This window comes from Macrobrachium rosenbergii, chromosome 49 (genome assembly GCF_040412425.1).
Source record: "Macrobrachium rosenbergii isolate ZJJX-2024 chromosome 49, ASM4041242v1, whole genome shotgun sequence".
In the NCBI taxonomy this organism is placed as follows: domain Eukaryota; kingdom Metazoa; phylum Arthropoda; class Malacostraca; order Decapoda; family Palaemonidae; genus Macrobrachium; species Macrobrachium rosenbergii.
Window position 1 is genome coordinate 33583606 of NC_089789.1, and position 15000 is coordinate 33598605.

Genomic DNA, 15000 nt, shown 5'->3' on the forward strand with positions numbered 1-15000 from the left:
GTGTGTGTGATGAGGTAGTTTGTGTCATGAGGTACATATGGCGTTTAGTCTTATGTCGACATTGTCAAAAAGATTGGTTCATATTAGTAGAAATCTGCATTATTTATACTAAAGAAAAAGTACAGTACAGACGAAGATGCAGCCACTTGAAAAACTGTTAATAGCAGGAAAAAAGTTAAGTATATCTTAGTTCAGCAGACCACTGAGCTGATTAACAATGTTCTCTCTAGGCTGGCCTGAAGGATTAGATTTATTTTTACGTGGCTAAGAACCAGTTGGTTACCTAGCAACGGGACCTACACCTTATTGTAGAATCTGAACCACATTATAGCGAGAAATAATTTCTATCACCAGAAACAAATTCCTCTTGTTCTTCACTGGCCGCTCGGAGATTCAACTCACGACCAACAAAGTGGTAGTTGAGAACGGAGGCGAGAAACTAAAGAAGAGGAGAAATAGTCCCACCTTGTCAGAGGCTGAGTGCGCTGTTTACGGATCTCGTTTTCCGAAGGATAGCTGAACTCACACCTTTGTCATTTCTTAAGAATGTATTCCTGTTCCACTGAACATTTCCTAAGAATTTATTCCTGTTCCACTGAATGTGAGTTGTTCTGATGTGAAGCCAAGCGGAAATAGCCAAGTATGATTATTCCTGTTCAACTGAATTTTAATTTTTCTCAATCATACCCAAGGGAAACTAGCCACGAATAGTTATTGACGTCGTCTAAACATTATGGTTAATTTGAAGACCACACACACCACAAAAGGAACTATCAATTTTTTGATATATTCCAAAGGTTTTTAGGAAATTTATTACCAATATGAAGAAATTTCCTGCAACAGAAAACTTTCATTTATAAGCACTGCACCCCCCTGGCTCAGGCAGTCTTTTAAGCTATTAATTTGTTCTAGAATATCCAGGTAGTGACAGCGCAAGCAAATAAATTTCATAAATGCCCTGGTAATCGCGTTTTTTGTGATGAATTACGCAGGCCTTTCATCCTCTTAATATTTTAGTCCCTAATTAATGGTCATGGACTATCAATATAATAACGCTTTTTATTTCCACTTTTTATCCCGCGGTGAATTTTTGGTAAAATAGAACGAACCGGGTTTTCCATGAAGGACATTATTTTATATTTCCCCTAATTGCAATAAAATGGCAATGCTTCCAATTAGTAAAATCTAATTTATTCGGTTTTTTTCATTGGACAGTAATAGCTATCATGCAGGATATTAAAAATGGTATATGACTAATATAGATCCTTAGATGATTTCAGAGACAATACTATACTTTTAAGAAGTTAATTTTGTTATTAAACACAAAAAAATATAAAATTTTATTTTAGTACTGGGTACAACGAAAGGGCAATTATTCTTATCAGATGGATAACGAAAAATTATTTTCTGAAAATTTGTGTAATTTGACAGTTGGTGATTAGTTATATAAATGCAAATGTACAAATGACCAATTTTGGAATTAAGAAAATTAATTTTTTTTTCGTACACAGGCCGTATTTAATGAAACTAATAGTTTTTTAGGAGTTTCATATTTACATGAATTTATGATATTAAACGTTATGTTTTATAGGACCGTAACTTGATACATATAGATTGCAAGCCCAGCTAAGAACTGTAATAAAAACGTCATCATTATGTATGTATGTATGATACATCTGTTATTATATCATCAGTACACATGATGACTCTTTTTATTACAGTGCATAGTTGGGCTTACAATCTATATGTATCAAGCTACGGTTCTATAAAACATCAGTTTAATATTTAAAAAACATAAAACTAAGCAACTGCTAAAAAACGTTTAGTTTCATTAAATACGGCCTGAGTATGATCAAATTTATCAATTTTTATTTTTCCAAAATTGGGCATTTGTATATTTGCATTTATATAAATACTCACCAACTGATATATTACATTAATTAATAAAAAAAAAAGGTTTTCGTTATCCACTTGACTGAAATATATATATATATATATATATATATATATATATATATATATATATATATATATATATATATATATATATATATATGTGTGTGTGTGTGTGTGTGTGTGTGTGTGTGTGTGTGTGTGTGTGACTTATCTCTCTCTCTCTCTCTCTCTCTCTCTCTCTCTCAATGCAAAGTAATTTAACCACGAACGGTTCAATGCAACAACTAAATATCAGAAACTGCTTTTATTTGTCTTTATTACTACTTGATCCTGATTTAAGTTTACTTATGTTTTGGGATTTTGCAGTGTTAATGATCGAGAGAACATGCCAAATGAGAGGAAAGTTAACCTGGTGTAAATAAGTAGAAAATTCGTTCAACGGTACTGACAAAGCGAGACCAAATTCGTTTTGGATTTACAGTGTGATAAATTTGTATAGTTAGTGATCAGTATTTGACATAAAGAACGATGTTCCTAATTTTAATTGATGAAAAATTAAATGAACCAGTTGAAATATGTTGGAAAATCCGATGTCTACAGAACGGCGGGAATTGGGGTTTGAAGTGAAAAATTGTATTGAATAATTCGAACCACAGTCACGAAAATATAATCGTCTTCTCAATAGAAATCATTCATGTGTTGTTTAAACAAATATACCGTCACCATCGTTAATGTTCCCATTTGAAATATTTGATGATCAATTTCAATTTTTGCTCTGTGATGTCGGTTATATCGTCGTTGTATCGTGAAGCGTTTAAAACCAGGCAGTAATATAAAAAATATATACAAAAAATTTCCAGGTCCTTCAAATAAAAATATATTTTTATATATTTAAAAACCAAGGCAGTAATATAAAAAAAATTGTAGACACAAAATTTCTAGGTCGTCTTAAAAATATATTTTTAAACATTTAAAAACCAGGGTAGTAATATATATAAAAATATGCATACTCAAAACTTCCAGGTCGTCTAAATAGGAATATATTTCGAAAAATTTAATAACCATGGTAGTCATATAAAAAAATGTGTAAAACAATTTCCGGGACGCCTCAATTGGAATATATTTTTAAAAAATTAAAAACCAGGTCAATAATATAAAACAAATGTTCACACAAAATTTCCAGATCGTCTAAATAGAAATGTATGTTGAAACATTTAAAAACCAGGGCAGTAATATAGGTCGTCTAAATAGAAATATATCAATAAAAATGTAAAAACCACGCCAGTAATATAAAAATATGTATGCACATGATTTCCAAGTCGTCTAAACAGAAATATATTTTTTAAATAAAAAAAACCAGGGCAGTAATATAAAAAATGTATACACAAAATTTCCGGGTCGTCTAAATAGAAGTATATTTTAAAAAATTTAAAAACCTGGGCAGTTGTACAAAGAAAATGTATATATACATGATTTCCAGGTAGTCTAAATACCAATATATTTTGTAACATTAAAAACCAGGTCAGTAATATTAAAAAAATGTATACACAAAATGTTCATGTCGTCTCAATAGAAATATATTTTTAAACATATGAATAACAGGGAAGTAATATAAAAAAAATTTACACACACACACACACTGTATATGTATATTTATATGTGTGTGTGTGTGTTGTGTCTGTGCCTTTGTTCGTCTGTGCAGAGGAAGTAAATATCTTTGTACTGTGTGTGCGTACCGGGATATAACAGGATAAAGTAATGATCATTATTTAATTAAAACGAGAACTTCGTGTATGAGGAATATCGATTAGGCATAACGTACATAAAAGCATAAAACATTAAATATATAACGTGAATTTCTAATAGCATATAAAAACACCATAATGTTTGTTAGACAGAATGGTCATCACCCAGCTGAAATTACCAAACGCCTGAAGTGAATATTTCGCAAAAAAAAAAAAAATAAATAATTAATAAATAAATAAAAAAATAAATCTTTTTGGAATGGTGCAAATGCATTATTAACATGCCTGTCAGTCATACCTGACAAGCATAATTAAACGCATAAATATATTATCATAAAACTGACGGATGTAGTTTGTTCGATGTTTTATTAAGCTAAAAGCAGTCATACCTTATTTCTAGTAACAAGAAAACTCAGTGCCGATAGCAGCAACATGAATTGTGAAATTTAAAGGTTTTAATTTTTTTTATGTTACCCCCCCCTTTTTTTTAAGATAAGAGTTGTGCGAGGCAATACGTTGTCATATAACTAAAGCCCTCCTTGAATTATATATAAGAGCAATATTCTACAACAAAATCTGAACTAACAAGAAAAGATCAGAAACAGGTTTTTTTTCCGTTAAAGAATACCGTCCATTATTATCAATAGAATTAAAGTATTAATGTAAAATGACTGTTAATATCGTAAGGTTTATGCCGAGAGGCTTCTTGAGAATTTAAGTCAAACTTATCGCCTTATACTAGAGGGGGAATTGCGTTGGACTTATCACAGACTTACGTGGAATTATAATAAGCCTTCGCTTCCTGAGAGCCTGAAGTTTGATGTAATTCGCATTCACTAAAATAAAAGTTAAATATGCTCTCTTTTTTTTCATTTCTGTGTTGGGTTTCAAAATCGTATTCTATTCTCTAGGTGGTAAGTTTGTTAAAACTGATTTTGATTGAACTTCTGCTTACTGAAGGAGATTGATTCAGAAGCGCGACAACTAAACTGGTATGTGATAGGAGTTGCTTGCCTAAGAGAATATTTTTTTTGATAACTAACACACATATATAAAACAAGGTTTAGGTTTATATTCTCCCATTCTCCATACAAGTCTAAACCATTTGACCATCATTCACTGTAAAATACATATCAAATTCATATCTTTATAATATTCATTCAGTAAGTAATAACACGTCAGTTCTTCCTTGCTTATCCTTCCTACATGTAAGCAAGGTTTGTATATATATATATATATATATATATATGCTATATATATATATATATATATATATATATATATATATATATATATATATATATATATATATATATATATATATATATATATATATATATATATATATATATATATGTATATGTATATATATAAATATAGACAGATAGATAGATAGTGTGTTTGTGTGCATATACATTAATACCTTGATGATGTTTTGTTTACTATATGATGTGCAATAGAAAGTACAGAAGATAAAAACTCTTTGTTTTCATCGTTATATACATGTTGTCAGGTGGTAAATTTTGAGTAAGTTTCAATTTTTTCTACTTTTCATAAAAATAGTTGAATATTACATTCAGCCCTTGTTTTTACCTTATATTTTTTAATGTTCCCAAACCCTTACATGGATATGTTGGTTATTAAAATGAAATCAGATGAACTTTATATAAATAAAAAATGGCCAATTCAATCATTGCGACTACTTTCTACAAATCAGCGTGAAAATTACTTCAGTATAAATCAATTTACTTTTGCTTCCATTGCAGTCATTATTAAGACACTATCAATATTAAACAATTGCCATGATTCTTGTTTTTGTTTCAGGTGACTTGTCATGAGAATTATCCAGTGTGCAATTTCAATTCACATTAAAAATTGCTTTATGTAAAACAACTTTCCTCTTTATTAAAATACATAAAATTTGAACCAAATTGCTTTAAGTAAAACAAGTTTCCTCCCTATTGAAATGCATAAAATTCGAAGCAAACTGCTTTAAGTAAAACAATTTTCCTCCCTATTAAAATACATAAAATTCGAAGCCGTGATAAACTCCATACTTTAAATGTTCTAGAAGTTTCGATATTCTTTGGCCTCTGCATGAATATTCAGCGGTCATTTCTTTTTATATAAATAAAATTGAAAATTATATCAAACGATTCCTGTTCAGTTCGAGTTGTGTTCCAATCAGTCAGAGTGAAAAAAATATAACAAGGTTAAACTGTTCCGATTCACTTTGACTTATGTTTTGGTGGATCAGTAGAAAAATGACCCAATATGAAATTGGTTCAATTCCGCGTGACTTGACTTTTACAAATCGAAATGACGTTTATACCGCCCTGCAACTTTCGGTTTGTCTTTTCTACAGATTTTTGAGGAATTCTATACGGATATGTAATATTAAACAGATATGTATTGATTAATGTTACCCGAAATTTTGATCAAATAAATTAATGAATTCTTCAAACAAAGTTTCCAATAATCGCCAAGAGCCGATTTCATTAACCAAAACTAACCACAGTGAAACTAATAAATAAAGAACGACAGCACATCACTTGTAGGAATAAGCATAAGAATGAAACTGTTATAAATCGAGATTCACAAAGTGATCATAAAGAGATTTTCGTTGTGGCGGCTCTTTTGTTTCAAGAAACCAGAGCGAAAAATCTCAAATGAATTATGACGATCCTTTCAATTTCGATCTGATAAATCAACATTACATTTTAGTAATAAGCTTCAGAATTACACTGCTACAAAACGAGACGCCTAAATGACCGGGAGAAGCATTTCATTGCAATGGCGTTCATGTTTCTAGAAACCACCGCGAAAAATCCACCGATAATAATCATGACGATTCACTTTCAAATTTCGACCAAGTAATAAATAGAACGTTCCTTCGGTAAATAAACGTCGAAATTAAACGCCGGCAAAACAAAACACCTAAAAATGATCGGGAAAAGAAGACGAAACAACAGCAGGTGTCTGTCTGTCTGGCGTGGCAACACCACCCGATATCTGTGGGACTGTTCGAGGAGGATTTGGTGTCCCCGTCCTGACGATACTTAAGAGCGTCTCTGCGGAGATGCTTAGCGTGTCTCTTCTGGGGAGCAGTCCCACTGAGGGCGAGGAGGCTTTTAGTCGTCATCATCATCATCGTCATCATCATCAAGGATAAGAAGCTGGCATGTTTAATAATAATAATAATAATAATAATAATAATAATAATAATAATAATAATAATGATGATGATGATGATAAGTCGACATCATCATCATCATCACCGTCGTCGTCATCACCATCATCATCATCATCATCATCATCAAGGATGAAAAGTTAGCCTTTTTAATTATTGCCAAATAATAATAATAATAATAATAATAATAATAATAATAATAATAATAATAATAAATGAAAAGTTAGGGTTTTAAATTATTGCATAATAATAATAATGATGATGATGATGATAATGATGATGAGGAGGAGGAGGAGATCAATAACGGTGTTATTTCGTAACATTGATTTTATATAATTTTTTAACACCGCCAATCATTATCAAACTTATGATTTATTCGTGAAAGATTTCCTCACAGGATAACTGTATTAATAATGATAAAATGACAGTAAATGATAATACTAACTAATAATAATAATATTTATTAATAACAATATGATGATGATGATGATTATGGTGATGTCAGTGCACTCCATCCTATATAAAAATGTCTTATATTTATCTTTAGAACAAAATATGATCATTAAAAAACTATTGCTTGATTTATAGTATCTCATATGTTTACAGCCCTAGATTCGAATATGTGGCCCAAAAATCTAGCAACAGTGGTTGCCAAGCGACCGGGTATATTGTTACTCTACACTGAATGATAGGGAATCGAACTGAAGATAGCCTTCAGAAGTAAAATTGTTGCCAAAGGTTTCACATATTTATTTGCATGATTCTCAGCTCTATTATAATGTAAATTATCATATTAAGGCTGTCATTGCATCAGATTCAGAGCTGCGCATTGCAGAGCATCATTGTTGCAATGATCTGATTTTGATGTTTAAAATAGGTCAAAGGGTTACATCACAAAAACGTCACAAAAGAATTCGAAATCAGTTCGGTATCTCTGAACTCTGTTCTACACCTGCTTTTCTTAGATGTATTTTTTTTTTTTTAATATTCATTGGTCAATCGTGAACTGATTCACCGAATGGCTGAATTCACTGGTTTTGATCTTTGGGTTTAAGCTCTTTAATGATATGAGCATTTGAACCCCTAGCAAAAAAAAAAAAAAAAAAAAAAGATGGCAGCGAGGTGCCTAGCCTGCAAGTGCACTGTAGGCATTACTTAAGGTTCTTTGCAGCCTCACTTCGGCCTCTGGCTGCAACCACTCTCATTCCTTTTACTGTATCTCCGTTCAATTCTCTTTCTTCCATTTTGCTGTTCACCCTCTCCTAACAGTTGTTTCGTAGTGCAACTGAAAGGTGTTTCTCCTGTTGCACATTTAAAACCCTTTTACTCTCAATTTCCCTTTCAGCGCTGAATGACCTCATAGTCCCAGCTTTGGCCTTTGTCCAAAATTTTATATTCCATTCCACTTACAGGTAATTTGAGCATGTCATCCTCTAGACTTGTCCCTTTGCCACTGTGCCAGATATCAGTTGTTGAAACGAAAATAATCGATGTATTCCGGAAAAACTGACTTCGTTGAGTAATGGTAATAATGGCAGTAGTATTATTAAAAAATAATAATAGTAATTTCAGCCAAAACAACTGTGTCGTTAATTGCATCTGCAGAGTTGGACAACCTCACAGACCTAGCTATTTCTCAGGAACCCCTTTGGTTCATCCAAGAATTCTTGGCCAAAGAAACCCCTTTCACATTTCTTATAACCAGTAAAACTATATTGCAAAACGTCCTCCACTTGTGTAAAGTATTGATTTTCTTGTTTGCACTGACACTGATGTCTTCACGACACTGGAATAGGAAAGTTTCGTTAACACTACACTCGTTAACACTATTCACTTACAAAGTTGGTTTATTAAGTTCCCCAAGGCAGAAAAGTACATGCAGGGTTCTCTCTCTCTCTATACGCTTCTTACAGTCTCTGTGAAAAGCCAATACATTCTCAGAGGTTATCCTATTCATCACAAGCTTTCAACGTGGTTTACTGTCTTCCAGTCATTTGTCTTAACGTATGTACAATCACACTACTTTTGACTTGACAACAGATCTCCCAAACTAAGGCAGAAAAATCTCTCATGCAGGGTTCTCTCTCTATACGCTTCTTACAGTCATTAATCGTGGTCTTTGCAACAATGTAAAAACTTTTCGCTTTCAAAGATGTCAGATAAGACCTGCAGCCCGTTCTCCAGAAGGGTTGCTACGTCACCTTCAACCAACAATCTCCTCAGGCTCCTGCTTCTTCTTTTGTGTATTATATAGGAAGAAACGCCCCGAATCCTTACACACGTTTGGGGAAGCCCCGACTGTCTGATTGAGTCGACAGGACAAAACAGGAGCGTGACATCTCCTCAGATTGGAAAGAAATCACCACTACTTGAAACATCAGGAGTATCATAAACTCGCAATTGGCCATATTTCAACAATACTATGATCTATATTTCATCACGTTATGTTAATTCAACAATCTCTCCACCTCTTCCGCTGTTGGTATTGAGGGGAAGCCATTGAGGTCTTCCAAGATACACGTTCACAGTACACTCAACTACCTAAAAAAAAAAAAAATGTAAAAAAGGAATGAGACTCAATCCCTGAGGGGTACTGTTGGCCCTCACCAATTATGTCGGGATGAAGACAATGACCCTCAAGACACCTAACACTCCATCTACCGCCAGGAAAAACAGGGAAAACAAACCCACAGAGACATATCCAACATTGCGACTAGACGAACTCTCTCTAACGTTGTGGGGGTCAAATAAAACTTCGGTGTTTTTCCATCGCATAGATTCTCCCTCTCTCTCTCTCTCTCTCTCTCTCTCTCTCTCTCTCTCTCTCTCTCTCTCTCTCAATATATATATATATATATATATATATATATATATATATATATATATATATATATTGTGTGACTATATGTTTATTGATGTATGTTATGTTTTTTTTTCTGCAAGGAGTCCGACCTTTTGCACGATGCACATGACATTTTTGGTCTTCGTGTGACTACAGTTAATCCTCACTATAAACATGCAGTAAATCGTCTCGATTCTTATATTGCCGTCATTTTAAAAACGAGGCACAGCAGCACAATAACTACTCAAAAACAGTCGTAACCGTATCTGACCCCATCGAGGATTTTGCTCAGAAGTTTTTGAAATAAAATCCAAATTATCGTACGACGTCGTGAAAGGGCCTCGATTAATCCACCGCTCACCCTTTTCTGTTAACAAAGGCTTAGCACCTCCATCTTCAGACACTCTGCGTAAGCGACCTTTATCTGACCTTTCCTTTACATGAACTATAACAGAGGCTTCTATCATATATAATGTAGGATGTGAGTGGCCACCATAATGTCAGTCTGATTATTTCATATATATTTTCGGAAATAATTCTTTTCTTCCCAAAGACATAACAACCTTGTTCCAACCTTTTTAATTTTGAAAGTTTCATTTTAGCAAGCACAAATCCTTCGCTTTATCATTCCATTTCTGAACACTGTCCACATATCTGGGGTACCTTTTCTTGATCTTATGTTTTGCCAGAATTGTGTAGACATTTCGACAGATTGTCGTATCCTGTCTTTATCATTTCATCTTTCATATGTCCAGATTGTGGCTTCATGGATTTTTTTTTTCATTATGTATTGTTTTGGTCCATGTTTTGTCGAGCTAAAGGAAAAGTCTCTTGTACCCTCAAGATCTTGTATGTTCTATAGCAGTCCAGTATTTTGTTATTTTCAAAGTATTATTTGAAATTAGCATTGGATTGTTATCGAAAAGGTTTAGAATATTCTCCCACCATCTCTTTTTTTTTTTTCCCCTGACACACGTAAACTTTACTCTGTCATGAAGCGTGTGTATTCCATCTTGCAGAGCTAAAGATATGCTTCCCTTTCTCTTTCCACTTTCCTTCAGACATTGACTAAAAAGGACCATTAGCTTGTATAACCTATCGCCCTCGAAAATAGTTCCAGTTCGGGAAAAACAGTGTGCTCACACTTTCAACGGTATTAGTTCCTCGTTGGACGAGTCGGTAGAGTTCTCGGCTAGCACTGTGCTAAGCCCGAGTTCGAGTCTCCGGCCGGCCAATGAAGAATTAGAGGAATTTATTTCTGGTGATAGACATTCATTTCTCGCTATAATATGGCTCGGATTCCCCAATAAGCTGTAGGTCCCGTTGCTAGGTAACCAGTTGGTTCTTAGCCACGTAAAATAAGTCTGATCCTTCGGGCCAGCCCTAGGAAAGCTGTTACTCAGCTCAGTGGTCTGGTTAAACTAAAGTATACTTAACTTATCCCCTTCTCCTAAATGTACATCAAAATATTGCTGTGATGGTTATTAAAGATATGCATACAAACATCAAAGTGAATGGTCTGTTCCTACCCCACTTCATTATCTCTAAACTCTACAAAGAAAAACTCAAAGTTTCAGTAACTCTCCATAGGGTTACCAGCCTTACACTGACGCATAACAAAGAAAAACTTTCTATACGAAACAAACAAAAAGCCGAGGCAAGAACTTGTGCAATATGACAAAAAACTTTTACCCTAGACTTACTTTCCTTTCAGCCGGCAGTTAGGCATGAAAGGTAACGAGTTTTTGATGTTATCCAGGAACCCATACATCCGTGGCATATTGCGCGAGAAAACAAATGACGATCTCAAGTAGGCCACATCAGCAGCGCTCATATAGGAATGCGCCACCCAACGAAGATGTTTATAAGATAAGCAGAGAAGTTGCTTTTATTTGAAGGCACAGTGTTCCTTATTTTTGGAGGATAGTGATTATATGAAGAATCATTCGTAAACAGTGTGATGAGGGAGTGTGGACGTCAGTGCAGAAGACAAAGAACAGCAAGTGAGAGCCGGCCACTAGCAGTAAATTTCACAGAACCAAAAGAGGAGTAGGCTAAAGGGGTAAATTCCCGATGATTTACGGCTGGCGCTTAAATTGGCTGGCTTTGTAACATGACACGTATCCGTATACGTGGCAGCCGACAGCTATAAAACAATGCCATCATCCCTTTTGCCCGGAGTGTTACCCACAAGCGACAAACGGAGGTAAACATTACAGCCCGTTACCCAAACTTATACATTTCTTAACCCCCTCGGGGTCTTTGACTCCCCCGGGTATGTAAATAGGGAACGTTTGTTTATTCTGGTAAATCTACAACGCCGAGGGTATTTGCATTTCCGAACTGTATATGAAAGAATAACACGGAGGTCTTGGCCGATGTGTGTGTGTGTGTGTGTGTGTGTGTGTGTGTGTGTGTGTGTGTGTGCGCGTCTCATCAGAAAATCGTCTTTAAGAAGACTCGGCTATCGTTCGGAGACCGAGTTATATTCCTATCTCCATTTGTTTGGTAAACAAAAGATTCTAGAGAGGGAAGTTCTTACTCCCGAAAATAAACAGGAACGAGTATTATCTAATGGTTTGTAAACACGGACGCACCGAGGATTACGTTGCGTTATAACAGAGTGAGAAGGAAACATAAACTCGCGAAGATCGTCTCACGGGCGGCGGCTGCTGCGGCTGCTCCTCTTGGCCTCTGCGGGGAAGGAGGAACAAGTGCCTTCCTTGCATGACTCCCCGCTTCAATTGCTTATTTCACTTCTGCCTTTGCGAGTGTTTGCCTGAGGTTTCTTGCAACGGCGTTGCATGATTTTGTAAGTTCTATGAATATCTAAATGAGATACACACACACACACTCTCTCTCTCTCTCTCTCTCTCTCTCTCTCTCTCTCTCTCTCTCTCTCTCTCTCAACTTGAGATGTCTAAGTTGGCTGTTTATGTTTGCTTCTAAACCAAAGCCCCACTCATGTAACAAAAATTCACACACATATGTTTATATACTGTACAGTACACACACATCTCACACACACGCACATTATATATATATATATATATATATATATATATATATATATATATATATATATATATATATATATATATATATATATATATATATATATATATTATACTCCATTAATGTAAGAATATTTGTGTCTGAATGTACTTTAATATTAATAAAAAAATCTCATGTTTAATTTTTTACTCTTTTAAATCAATTTAAACTCTTCTACTTCTCTTCTTTCACAGCATATTTTTTTTTTTTGATGATGCAAAACAAATAAAATGAAAGAAAATACTTGAGAGTGTGGAAGCGTTAACAAAATAATGGGTGTTCATCAAGGTCTTAACTTTGATTGTGATATATTGTGAACCAAGAGTCTTTGCTTTTTTATGCTGCACAGAAGCAGTATTATAAACAGCAGGATGTTTAATCTCTTCTCTCTGTATCTCTGTAGAATATATATATATATATATATATATATATATATATATATATATATATATATATATATATATATATATATATATATATATATATATATATATATATATATATATATATATATATATATATATATATATATATATATATGTATGTGTGTGTGGTGGGTGTGAGAGTGTGTATGTATATGTATGTATGTCACATTTTAAAGTTGGCATCATTATAGCACTCGTTCAGACGGCTTGAAACAGCCGCTAGCAATTAAAGAGGAATCTTCTCATAATTACAAGAGTAATAGTGAAGTGGCAACAAGAAATAGCAGGAGGTCAAGGAGATTGAATAGAAGAACTAGGATTGTGGAGATTGTTGTTGAGTAGATGAAGGACACATTTTGTTTCAGTTTTGAGTGTTTCGCAGAAATGTTACCCCTTAAAAATTATTATTATTATTATTATTATTATTATTATTATTATTATTATTATTATTATTATAGTTGTTGGCAAAACACAGTGTATTTTCTTACATTTTGAGCTGTTACTTTGACGGTAATACAATATATTATTATTATTATTATTATTATTATTATTATTGGCAAAACACAATGTATTTTCCTACATTTTAAGTTGTACTTTGACAGTAATAGAAATGAAGACGCGAAGTCAACAGAACCTTTTGTGTTTTGTAGAGATAAAAGTCCCCATTAATTATAAGTACAAGCACTCAGTAAGTCAGATCATTGACACAGCTGAGTAGTAGCGTTCTTAACAGCCCAGTAATAGTAATAGTAATAGAAGTAGTAGTAGTAGTATTAGTAGAAACAAAAGCGCAAACACAGTGGAAGAAATAGAGCATCCACTCTGAGAAGCATTGAAGTACGTGCATGAGGGACTTAAGGGTGAGGAAAGTGAGAGAAGCTCAAACACATGGTGGAAACCTGACACTGTCTGCCCAGGGGAGGGCATACTCTTCATGCTGACAAGAGAGAGAGAGAGAGAGAGAGAGAGAGAGAGAGAGAGAGAGAGAGGCGCAAGATTAGGTGGTGATTCTTTCAAGATGTCACCAAGCAAGTAATGAAGGCAGTTTGACATCAGATGTGGCCACCTTACATTGTTGTTTTTTTGACGTATGGAATATCATTTATATTGTTCAACTCACATCTTTGTTCTTGTGCATCGTTAGATTAATGATTCCTCAACAGATGCTCAGAGAACATATACGTTCAATTATTTAAGAGGGGTAAAGTTTGTCTTTTATCTGGTAATGCTGTATCATTGCCTTAAGCATGCATGTATGTATGTCTGTATGTATATATGTCTGTATGTATGCATGTATGTATGTATGTGTACAAAATAGCTATGCAGCCTTTATTAAATATCTTTCTCTTTTAGCGTTTATGCATATTATAAGGTGATACTTTTATAAATATTCCTAATCTCTCTCTCTCTCTCTCTCTCTCTCTCTCTCTCTCTCTCTCTCTCTCTCTTCTTGCTTGTGTATGCCTGTATGCATGTGTACAAAGTATTTATAAAACTGCTATTAGTCCTCTCTCTCTCTCTCTCTCTCTCTCTCTCTCTCTCTCTCTCTCTCTCTCTCTCTCTCATCTGTCTGCTTATGTATGTCTGTTTGCATGTGTACAAAGTAATTATAATTCTACTATTAGATCTCTCTCTCTCTCTCTCTCTCTCTCTCTCTCTGTTTGTGTGTGAGTGTGTCTGCGCTTACCTATGTATGCCTGTATGCATGTGTACAAAATACTTATAAACCATTATTATTCCTCTTACTTGTTGATCACCATGCATGTATATGTCGACTATTTATTGGATACATGTATGTATATCAGCAAACTGTGTTTTTCGTACGGTTGCCTCATTGCAAACAGAAAT

General features: G+C 34.0%; 1 long non-coding RNA gene across 1 annotated transcript in view; it reads left to right on the plus strand.

Annotated features, from left to right (window-relative positions):
• LOC136832429 (uncharacterized) overlaps positions 1–15000 on the plus strand; it is a 356175-nt gene that overhangs the window by 230225 nt on the left and 110950 nt on the right. The window lies entirely within an intron of this gene.